General features: G+C 49.6%; 1 protein-coding gene and 1 pseudogene across 1 annotated transcript in view; both read right to left on the bottom strand.

Moving 5' to 3' along the window:
- The window catches only part of LOC116583713 (claudin-34-like), a 22,760-nt gene extending 10,270 nt beyond the window's left edge, over positions 1 to 12,490 (bottom strand). Inside the window, exon 1 of the mRNA XM_032331847.1 lies at positions 12,286 to 12,490. The gene's annotated coding sequence lies outside the window, so the exon portion shown is untranslated. The remainder of the gene's footprint in view (positions 1 to 12,285) is intronic.
- Positions 2,190 to 11,168, bottom strand: LOC116583480 (annotated as a pseudogene).
- Positions 12,491 to 12,500: the final 10 nt, after the last annotated feature.

The following is a 12,500-nucleotide window of genomic DNA, read 5'->3' as shown; positions in this document are numbered from 1 at the left end:
ATAGTGTAATTTTTTTTTTTTTTTAAACTTAAGTAGGCTCCACACCCAATGCAGAGCTCAACACCGGCCCCAAACCCACAATCCTGAAATCAAGACCTGAGCTAATATCAAGAGCCAGATACTCAACGAACTGAGCCCCCCTGGTGTCCCAATAAGTTGATGTATTTTGCATGATGCAAAATCTAGATTGTGGCCAAATTACTTCTTTTTCCATTTGAATCCTTGGGAGCTCGTGACAGGGATAACCAGAACATGCTTTTCTTGGAGCTTCTCTGCTGATTAGCAGAAGGGAATGAGGCAAGGCTCAGAGCGGGTTGGTGTATGAATAACATCAACCATTTCCTGTGCAGAAATACACCTCCTTACTATGAAGACTGATATTCCCAACATTGTATCTGCTGTTCCACAATCTCCTGGGGAATGTGCTTCCTAATGGTACAAAGGCAGGAATTTTAGTGACATTGGACAAATGAGTTTGGGGTTACCTGCGAGGCTGATTGCCTCACTGTCCAGGAATAGTATTTCTTTACCAATGTAGGTCTGAAGTGAACAGACCACAGGAACCGTGAGTTTTGACAGCATAAAGGAATTAGGAAAGAGAAGATCACAAATACAGGAAAATATGCCAGTTCGCAGAAGTTTTGGTACTGCTGTATCTGAAACCGGAGGGGTGGGAATATGTTTTTCCTGAAGACCAAATGTGAAAGACTCCCTATATCTTTTTTTAAGATTTTACCCAAGGGTCTGTGGGTGGCTCAGTGGATTAAAGCCTCTGCCTTCGGCTCAGGTCATGACCTCAGGGTCCTGGGATCGAGCCCCGCATCAGGCTCTCTGCTCAGCAGGGAGCCTGCCTCCCTCCTTCTCTCTCTGCCCGCTTGTGATCTCTGTCTGCCAAATAAATAAATAAAATCTTAAAAAAAAAAAAAAAGATTTTACCCAAGGGCCATGTAGAAGTAGTCAAGCATTCAGAAGATTAGAGAAAGGCAAAAAGTCTTCATAGCAGTAGGAAATTTCAATCAGGAAAGGGAAATGTTCCAGTCAACATTCAAAAATCCATGAAGAGAGATGATCCACCTATAGTAAAAGAAGTATGGTTAGGTAGAATTTGGGGCTTTGAACAAAGCCCAACATATTGTGCCTTTTACCAAATATTACACATACCTTGTTTTGTATAGGTCACGACCCATTCCAAATAGTTTTTGAATATTAAAACATTCAATCCTACACTTTAAAATTGTTTACTACTTCTAGGACTAAGCTAAAATTTCTGGTAACTGCCATTCAATGGGTATTAGTACCATTCTGGATTATGACATGAAATCTTAGATATTAACTTCTGTTACATGGTATTTTAGTTATTAAATATTCCCTTGGGGAAAAGTTTGTGGATCAGTAAAGCAAATGATGTCAATATTGTTATTTCTCCAAAAATTTTACTCAATCAAAAGGGTATACAGGATAGAGGCAATGTAGATTTACAGTCAATATAATGAGGCTAAATAAAGTTTCCAAGGAATTCTGAAAAAAAACCAAAAAACAAAACATTCAATCCTCATAACAGCCCAATGATAGATCCACAGTTTTGATCCTATTTTCTAGATGCGGAGACAGAGCACAGTGAAGTAAGGTAACTTACACAAGGTCACATAGATATAAAGGGCAAAGACAGACTTTGACACTGCTTCTTGGCTCTCCTAATAGCAGATGGCGTTTATTCACATTAAAACAGAATAAAAAGTAGACAAGTTCTAGGTCAATTACAATCATGGCCATCTGTCATTTTTTCTACTTTACTGTAATAAAATACATCACATAAAATTGCCTTTTAAACATTTTGAAGTGTACAGTTCAGCAGCATTAAAGATATTCACATTATTGTACATAATTGCAATCATCCATCTCCAAAACATTTTCACCTTCCAAAACTGTACACTAGGTTTATAGTATTGATTACTTATTCAACAATAATTAAAATTCAGATCCTGTAAGACCAACTGGCAGGTGAGCCAATTTTTTTTAATGAAATTTCATTAATTCAAGCAATGAAACATTGAATCAATAAACTAAAGGCACAGAAGATAACAGAAAGAAACAATCACTTTCTGCCCAGATTACCTTTGCCATGGTCTGGAATCTTTGGAATATTTGATAGAACATCCTGTATTTGTGGGACAGGAAAATCAACCCACTCAAAAAGAAAAAAGGAAAATCAACCCACTCAGAAACATCGTGAAGGCAGCCAGACACACCACCAGAAAGGCACTGACGATTTCCTGAGTGTTTAGCTTGAAGGTATAGATAGAGATGGGGGGAGGGGGTGATGGGGGTTGGGAGTGGGGGAGAAGGTAATATCCTGCTCACTTATCACTGAGTGATAACACTGGAGGCCAGGTTCAGAATTCCTGAAGCAATGAATGGATCGAAGGTGGCGATCTCCCGCAGAATTCCCAGGTAGGCATTCCTGAGAGCAAAAATGATGGAGGCTTGCCCCAGGCGGCCTAGAATGCTGGTGATCAGCAGGAGGTTTTGGGAAACATGAATATCAAGTGGGAGATAAGCGTGACAGTAGCTGTAATGGTGACACAGGGTGGCTTTGTTATGGTCGCTGACGTGGTGGTCAGTGCAGACTTTCCACATTCCCATGTACACCAGGCCAGAGAGCAAGAGGGAGGTGTTGTCCATGTTCCGCACTGTCTAGTTCATGAGGCCCATGGCCATGGTGGTAAGAATCCATCTTACAGTGGTGAGAGCAAAACCTGCAACTTGGTGATTTTGACAGACAGAGATCACAAGTAGGCAGAGAGACAGAGAGAGAGAAGGAAGCAGGCTCCCCGCTGAACAGAGTCTGATACAGGGCTCTGTTCCCGGGATCCCAGATCATGACCTGAGCCGAAGGCAGAGGCATTGACTCACTGAGCCACCCAGGTGCCCCTGGCTGTTCAAACCTTTTAAGGCATTTCTGCCATGAGCATGATTTTTAAAAATAGAAACAATAATTAAGGCTTCATTGATATTATGAAGCTACAGAGGATGAATTATATCTGATACATAACTACACTGTAGGACGTTATTGGTCATTCATTTACCATAAGACGCAGCAGATGTAACAGAGTATTTGTTACTAGTTATTAGTATTTCTACTAATGTAGAAGAGTATTTCACATTGCGGGAAAACACCCGTGGTAGGTGAATGTAAAACAGATAATAAAACTCCCAAGTTCCTAGTGTGATCTTATTTTTGCCCACCCTAAATAAGCAAAACAACATGCCTCTATTGGGATTACTAGTGATTTTTTTTTCATTTTTTAAAAATATTTATTAATTTGATAGCACAAGCAGGGGGAGCAGCAGAGGGACAGGGAGAAGCAGGCTCCCCACTGAGCAGGGAACCCAACTCAGGACTCCATTCCAAGACCCTGGGATCACAACCGGAGCCGAAGGCAGCCGCTTAACTGAGCCCACCCAGGCAGCCCACTGTTTCGTGTTTCAAGGTAAGAGTCTATCACTTTTCCAAATGGGGAAAAACAGGGGCACAGGCAACGGGACGCAAGCATAGTGAGGAGTATGAGCGGGAGTGGAGGGCCGTGCATGGAGAGCATGGCGGGCTCCGGACCTCCCGTGGGGGCCTCCCACACTGGCATGTATTTATTTACCATTCATGCGTGGTTTGCGTGCGAGCAAGAGGTGTGTGTCTGCGAGGAAAGCCGTTAGAAATATCTCGCTCAGTGAAAATGCATGTTGCAGAAGCAAGTGTATAGAAATGGCTCGGTTGGGGCACCTGGGGGATATGGTCGGTTACGTCCGACTCTTGGTTATGGCTGGGGTCTGATCTCAGGGTCTCGAGATCCAGCCCCGCGTCAGGCTCTGTGCTCAGCGCGGAGTCTGCTTGGATCCTCTCTCCGTCTCCCTCTGCCCCTGCTCTCGCCTCTGTGCCCCACCGTGCTCACTCTCTCTGAAATAAATCAATGGCTCCGTGTCAGTGAAAACTAGGGCGAACATCTAACACATATAAATATGTATAAACACAATATAGGAAACATGCTTGCATATGAACAGAGAATTCTGGGTGCGGGAAACGTTTAAGAGTTGTGGCCTCTAGGAAGGAGGACTGGCTAAGGGCCCTGGAGGTACAGCCTTCCCTTCGCTGCCCAGGATCCTCTCTGCCACGGTCTCAATTTTCTGCAAGAATCATTAAAAGGTAAATGATGAGTTAACCGAGAAGCAGGACAGAGGCAGGTCGCAACACCGCAGAGGGAGGTGAGTGTTGCTGGGCCCCAGGCTGAGCTGGACCTCGGGGAGGAGGGACAGGGAGGGGAGGGCACAGGAGGACTTCGTGGGGAGCGGCCCGGCCTCCTGAAGCACTTCCGAGCCCCGGGCTCAGTGCCACGTCGGCAGTTCCTAAACTTCTTGGTCTCGGGACCAAAAAGGTCTCTGCACTTTGCACTTGGAAGCAGGAGAGGCAGGCAGTTACTGGGTCAAACGTTCTGGAGACCTGTACCCTTAAAAATGGTTAAAATGGTCAATAATGTGATATATATTTTCCTGCAATAAGAAGCAAACAAAAAAAAAGGTATTGACCCCAAAGAGTTTTTGTTCCCACAGTTTGCATCCATCCATACTTACCGTATTAGGAATTAAAACTGAGAAATATAAGATTGCTTATTAATTTATGTGATAAATATATATTAACAAGGGTTTTTATGAAAAGTGACTATATTTTCAAACAAACAGAACTTAGAGGATATTGCTTTCAGCAATCAACAAATTGTGTGTAAATGATACACTAAATTCTAAAAACGTAGGGAAAGAGGCAAATCAGCAGAAGCACGGTTCAGGATAGAGATGGGGACAACCGAAACCACCACCTACAGTACGAGGGACAAAGGACTTGTGGGGTTATCTGTACGATGGAACACTACCTAGCTTGCACAAATGGTTATGATAGCATTTGTGGTGCTTGTCGTAAGTACTCAGTGACACACGTCCTCCAGCTGGGCAGAAAACAGTGTCTCACTTACTCATAATTCACTTAGCAGGAGGCCGGGACCCAAGCGGCATGGGGACTTTGTTGAGTGCGCCAGATGGGTCCCCAGAGGCCTCCTCCAGAAAACTCCTGCTCAAACCTGAGGTCATCTGTGAGATGGAGACCCAGCCCAGCGCTGATGGCCTGTTGAGTCAGAAACTCCTAATAGAACCCCCAGGCTCTCTGTAACCCTGCCAGGAGGCCAAGAGGAACATGATCACATTCTTGCTCTCACGGAAATGTTACAAAGCTCCATGACCTAATGGGAAAAGTGGGCACACCGACCCATTTGTCTTTGGCTCCGGGGGAGATCTGCTTCTTGCCATCGGCCTGGGGTTACTTACCTTCTGTGGATGCTTGCTACCCCCTCTGCCATCAGGCAGCCGATGCCTTCTCTGCTAACAGGCCACTTCTAACCCACCGTCGGATGGGGCCACTGGGACTTTGAAGGATGTTGTCACAACAGTCAGGATCTCATCTCATCGAAGTCCTCTGGCCCCACTTATGAACCACTGACAAACCTACATCAGCACTTATCCAACATTCTAAAACCTTGGGAGAGAATTCTGGAATAATGGGGCCATTGTGACATGGGACCTGAGTGGAAAGGACAGCCATTTTAGGGTTCGTCTACCATTTGCTAAACTCCCTAAGAGAATCATAAAGGCAATGCCTCCTCCTTAGGAGTTCCTCCTTCCTGCTCCGCCCCACCCCCACCCCTGGTTCTTACAGATCTGCCTGTTCTAGCTTGCATAAACACAGTCCTACCATATGCGGCCGGTGTGTCTGGCTTCTTCTGAACATGTTTTGGGGGCTCATCTAGAGATGTGTGGGGACTCTGTTCCTTTTCATGGCCCAGTAATATTCCACTGTACAGCTACACTACCGTTTACTTAGCAGAAGGTGGGCACTCGTGTGGTTTTCCTTTTTGGGCTGTTATGAGGGATGCTGCTGTGAACGGTAATGTCTAAGTGTGTGTATGGATATAGTTTCATTTCTCTTGGGTATGTACCTAGGAGCAGAACTGTTGGGTCACAGGCTAACTCTATGTCTACATTTTGGGGGACCACCAAATTGTTTCCCTACATGGCCGCACCATTTGCTAATCCTACCAGCAAGGTAGGAGGAATCTACTTTCCCCGCCTCCTTGTAAGGCTTGCTGTGGCTCGCCTGAGTTTGACGACTGCGTATATGGAATCACCATGGGCGCTCCGTGTAAAGGACCCTTAGGAACAAGAGGCACTTTAAGACTGAGCCTCATTGTAGTTTTCTGGTTATTTTCTGGCCTCGGGAAGTTTAAAACACAGATATTCTTACCAGACTCTGGCTCATAACCTGAACGTAGTTTCCAGCCTTCGAATTTAACAGAGCTTTGTGAACTCTGCAATGCTTTCTCCAAGATGGGAAACCTTTCAGTGGAGTGTTCTAGTAGGTGCTAGTCTTCACTAACATTTGTTAACGTACACCTCACACTTTGCCTGACTTCTGACACGTCTTTGGTTCCGATTGGAAAGTCTCTAGGTCTAAGGCGGAACGAGGGCCTGTCCCAGAGACGGTCAGATTTTTTTGTTTGTTTCACTAGCCAAGGAGGTCCAATTGGAGGGCTCCATATATCGGGTAATGGGAGAATATGGAAGAGAAAAGGGGGAAGCAGAGGGTGAGGACACGTGCAGAGAAGCAGTTTCAGCAGAGATGGGCCTTGTGGAGGAGGAAAGATGGACCTGAAACCGGGCAATGAAATACCAACAAAATAAGCGGCGGTGACCTACAAGAACCCCAGTGAGGCTGTCTCACGACGACGTGCCTGTGGCGTCACAGCCCAAAGGCTACGGAAGGGAGAGAGAAGGGGGATTAGGTGGTGCCGAGGGGAAGGGCGCCGCCCCGCGCTGGTCAGCCCCGTCCACCGCCCTCGGTCTGCCCTGGTGGGGGACGCTGATGTGCTGCCGCTCGAATCCACGCCAGGAGAGACCAGGAAGGGGCATCCGGATGGGAGAGCAAGGAACAGCAAGTTCATCTTTGAGAGCGACTGAGACAAACACTTGTAGGATGATCAAGGAGTCAAAACACAACGGAGGAGAGGACAGGAAACACGATAAACACTCGAAAAATTAAACGTGAAATCACCGCGTGACCCAGCGATCCCAGCTCCTGGTGCAGACCCAACGGAAGAGAAAGACACCCGCGCACCACCCCCTTCCCGCCCCGACGTTCACAGCCAAGAGGCAGAAACCCGAGTGTCCAGCATGGATGGCTGCAGAGACAAAACGGGGTCTCTACACCCCCCCGAGTCTCCCCACCAGCCTGAAAGAGGAAGGGAGTCTCACACTGGCTCCGACTCGGACAAGCCTTGCAGACACCACAGGGAAACAAGCCAGTCCCCGGGACAAAGCACGGGACTTGCTTCCAGGCAGCACCTAGAGCAGCCGGAGTCCTAGACATGGGAAACAGGACACGGTGGCCAGGGGCTGGGGACAGAGGGATGTGGCGGGTGGCGCTCCACGGGCACCCAGTTTGGGAAGACGAAGGGGTCCCGGCCGCCGGGGATGGTGGTGGCGGTGGAGGGCCGTCGTACACGTGCCCCACACCGCACACTTAGTGCAGTCAAGCAACCCGTCTGTGTTCTTCTCCCCACCGTCACACACACACAGCGAGAAGGGCCATACCTCCGCCCGGCAGGGACGCGGTCTCCCGGGGACCGAGTATCTGGGGAAGAGGACAGTTTGCTACCGAGCTGGGCGTGCAGAAGCCCACGCCGCTCCTCTAAGGACAACCTCAGGGCTTCTCCGTGGCGGCCCTTCCGCAGGGCCCACAGATCTCTGCCGCCGCACCAGCCAGCTGCTCGCTTTTAAGGCCGTTCCCACCCCCCCGCCTTCCGCGGTCCCCACATTCTGCCCCCAATTGTCCTCGCTTTCCAAGTTCTCAGTTGCTAGGTACAGGGGACGCCCGGGGCGGGGCTCAGGTGGTTAGACGGGGGCCTCTTGATGGCAGCTTGGGCTTTGGTCTCTGGGCCTTAGTCTTAGGGTCGTGAGTTGGGGCCCACTCAAAAGAGAGTAAGAGAACACAAAAATAAAAACAAATAAAAAAATAAAACAAACCCTTGGTGGTTCGGTCCCCAACGCCAAGACACATTGTTCTTTCATTGATCAGCACACCCCTTTGCTTTCTTTTCTTTGTCCCGTATCCTCTACTTCAGGTTTTCTTTGAGGGGGTAGGTAAGGCTTGCCAGGAGACCATCAGAGACCACTTTTTTTTTTTTTTAAGATTTTTATTTATCTGACAGATCACAAATAGGCAGAGAGGCAGGCAGAGAGAGAGGGAGAAACCGGCTCCCCGCTGAGCAGGGAGCCCTATGCAGGGCTCGATCCCAGGACCCTGAGATCATGACCTGAGCCAAAGGCAGAGGCTTTAATCCACTGAGCCACCCAGGCGCCCAGAGTCCGCTTTTAAGATATATCTCAGTCAGACCTGTCTCCTACTTGCTGCTGCTCTTGCCCCTGGCACGGCATCTACCCCACATCTTCAGGAAGGAGGGACTGTTTTTGTTGTTGTTGTTGTTTTTTTTTAATAGGCTGTGGCAATGTGTATAGGCAGGTGTAGGCAGAAATGGCACCCACCAGGCTGCGCTGCGCTGAGAAAGACTGCGGGCAGCTAATACTAGAGATGATGCCCTTAATTCGTGGGGGAGTGCCTCCTTTTCTCTGGGCCTGACTACAGCCTTGTTGACACATCACACACACGGGGGAGACCGTCCGTCTAGACTATGTGTAATAATTCCTCATCTGTGAGAAACTGACCTACGACTGGGAATAGCTTCCAATGGGGCATCTGTAGACATGAAGTTCCTGGAAAGTCCTATCACGTCAGCTGACCGGTACCTAGGACTAGTTCTATATAGAAACCCCAATTCCTCCAGAATCACTGAGTGTTTCCACGATAAGGTATTTATCCCAAGAAAATGAGTAGAGATATGTACAAAGATGTAAGTGAAACACACACCCAGTGACCTTTATAACCAAGGTTACAACTGGGACCCCAGTCCGAGAACGCATTCGGTGAGCCATTTCTCTCCTTCGAGCGCAGTATTACCCAGCAAGTCAAGACTATGTTGACTAGTTAAGGGAAAAGTTCCCAACACTTTTCTTTTAAAGATTTTATTTATTTATATGAGAGAGAGAGAGTGAGACAGCATGACCAGGAGGAGAGGCACAGGGAGAAGCAGACTTCCTGCTGAGCAGGGAGCCCGATGTGGGATTCGATCCAGGACCCCTGCACCATGACCTGAGCCAAGGGCAGATGCTTAACCAACTGAGCTGCTCAGGCGCCCCTCCACCAACCTTGTTAAATAGAAAAATTTCAAAAATGTGGTTGGTATACTCCTCTGCTTCTTAGGGGGGGAAAACAAAGGAAAGGAGAGAGGAGGGAAGGAGATACGTGAATGTGTTCCGTCCCTCGGCAACAGGTCTGACAGCTTGAGCATCTGTATCTGCGCCCGAAGGAAGATAACCATTCTTGGCTGAGAGCGGATAGAGCACGTGAAGGGCCTGATCGACCCGCAGGGGTCTCCCGGGGGAAAAGCAGAGGCGACCTCACGCCGCTCTGTGACGCACACTGTATGCCCTGCTTTTTTCGCTTGCTTGTTCAATACTCGTGGGTACAGTGAGCGCTCCCTCGTACCGGGCACCCCCAGCAGACAAGCACGGATATACGCAGCTCCCCACCGGGAGCTCTGAGGGCTGACGGCTTCGTGGGCAGGTGTGTTAGAGAAACTCAAACTGCACAAAGCGGAACAGGCGCTGGGGTCAGAAGCACACGCAGGCACGAGCCCCGAGACTCATTCCGCTGGATCCTGTTCAGGACGGCATACTGGAACTGCACACACGGGAGCCCCTCTCCCCAGAGGACATGAGAGGACTAGAGAGATACGAGGCAGGGCCTTTGGAGGAGCAAAAGGAAAACCTTGAAAACTGGAAAAAAAAAAAAATCTAACTTTTCCATCCTGAAACAGCTTCAGACCTACAAAAACGTTACGAGTGGCACAGACCTCTCCAAGCCTCCACCCAAACTTGCCAAATGGAAACGGCTTACATAGCCACGGTGCGACTATCAGAAGCCAGAGATAGCTGTCCACTACGATCTCGGGACTTGCTCAGACGTCACCGCTCAGCCGGTGGATGTCCTTTTGCTGCCCGGGATGCATCTTAGGGTCATGCATGTTTGTTTGCCGGGTTGCCTGTTTTGAGTAGCCCCTCTATCTTTCATCGTCTTGGCCCCCCTTTCTACGTGACGAAGGAAAGCAAGCAAAGAGGTGTGCTGATCAATCAAAAAACGATGTGTCCTGGCGTTGGGACCTAACAACCAAGGGTTTGTTTTACTTTTTTATTTTTGTGTCATCTTACTCTCTTTTGAGTGGGCCCCGTGTGGGGCCCAACTGGTAAGGCTTGGCCTTGTTTTTAAAGAACTTCCCTCACTTTGGGACGCAAACTGCATCCTTCTTAGAGCCCTCTAGGGACGGCACATGTGTCCCCCTCCTGGTGCCGTCAGCCACGTGCACACCCCTTGACATGGTCTTCACCAGGGTGGAGAACACTATCGGGCAGGCCTCGACTTTGAATTTGATGACCAGATGGAAGCCAGCAGAGCTCCATGCTTTGGTTGAATCTGCGAAAGACTCTGTCCCTGCGCTGTTCTACCATCTCTGTCCTCTCTGTCTGCCTGTCTCAGATGGCGCTGGGACGGCCATGAGCGTTTGGGGCATCTGGTGGAGAGGCAGGAGGCTAGCAATACACACTTTGGGCTTTGTGGGATGCTCACCGCATCACGTACCACGCACAAGAAGGAACACACCGTGCGGTCGTGCATTGTCTTTCTCCTCTTTAACGGGAGATGCAGAAAACATGCTTCCAGAATGCCTGTCTTGTAGGGCACAGACGTGTGACAGAACAGCAGACAGGTCTGAAAATGGAGTGAACATCTGGGGTCCCCATGTCCCAGACTGTGTGTCGGGGTACCCCAGGGCGCTCACCCTCAAGAAGTCTGACAGGCCTGCAGCAAAGACCACACGGTCGCCAGTGTGGTTCACCGGCCTGAGCATGCAAGGTCTCGGGGACAGAAACGCGCACTTCGTCACCCGTGGGTCACGGGACATGGCGGCAGGATCGCAGCCTTGCAGCAGAGCGGTGACCCACAGCTGCATCTGAATTGTTCTGTTACTCCTCTCCTGACCAATTCAGAACGCAGATGCCACGACCTGAAGTAGCCCGGGCAGAGGCCAGAAGTGAAAACAAATGGGCGGTGTTCGTCCACTTTTATAAAAGCTGACCTTGTACATTTTTTCCCATTCTCGGTAAATACGCACTCTGAGAAGTTTTATTCAACAGACCCTCCCCTTCCTATCTAGCCTACAGGTCCCAAAAACCTCCTCCAGAACAGAACCTTTCTGATCCTCCGAAGCAGAGGAAGTGCGCCGCTCCCGGATGGCTCTGGCAGGTCCGCTCCGGGAAGGCGCTCCCCACTGGGTGCGGACAGGATGCGGGACACCAGAGCCGCACTGCCATAGCGCTCTCCTGAACCGGCCCGATGTCTCAGCATGTGAGCTCGGCTGAGCTCCGCAGCCCTTCCCCAGTTCCAGAGGGCAACCCTTGGAGGCTCGGAGAGGCCAAGTGCTTTGCCCATGGCCACCAGGCTAGGGAGAGGCAGAGGGGGCCTTGCTCGGGGAACCTGACTTCTGGGTCCAGGATGCTGGTGTGGGAGATGGAGGCCAGCGGTGATTCGTCACACCCTGTACCCACCCTCTGGCACTTGACTTCACAGTTCCTCCCGCCCAAGCAAGGGGACAGACCCCCCCCCCCCCGCCCCCGCGTTCAGCTGGGGGACTCGCTTTGACAGCGGAAGGTACACAGGCGTGACAGAACCAGGTACGTGGGAAAACAGCTTTGCGACCACGCTGGTTCTCTCACGCACCTGCCCTGGACGTCCCCAGGCCAGACTGCCGGTCCCAGGAGCACGATGCCAGACACGCGGAGCAGAGGGCATCAGGATCTACAAATTCATGAGCTCCAGAGAGGCATATGCACACAATGAATTTTCACAGCTGCTTGTTACACAGCATCAGGGCGGCAACAGCTAACTGATCCAGCCCGGGTCCCCGGCTTTGTCCTGACTGCAAACGGATAAGCCTGGGCTAGACTGGCACATGGCAACAAATCCCCAGCCCCCCAGTTTATAAGAATCTGACCTAAGGTGAGGACAGTCTGGTTACTTACAAAAGACGTCACACAGGTAAATCGGAGACATGCTCCATTCACTCCAAGACACCATTTATTTTGTTAAAGTCAAGCAGGATGATGTGTTCAGAGGTGGTGAGTGTCGAGCATGAAGTACGTACACATTTTCCACAGTGGAAGCAGGATAAAAGCCACGGGCAGCGGCCCTGACTGAAATCCCGAAGTACAGGGCATTGCAGAGCCGAGCTATGGCG

This window comes from Mustela erminea, chromosome X, assembly GCF_009829155.1.
Source record: "Mustela erminea isolate mMusErm1 chromosome X, mMusErm1.Pri, whole genome shotgun sequence".
NCBI classification, from domain to species: Eukaryota; Metazoa; Chordata; class Mammalia; order Carnivora; family Mustelidae; genus Mustela; species Mustela erminea.
This window is presented reverse-complemented; position numbering and strand designations above follow the sequence as displayed.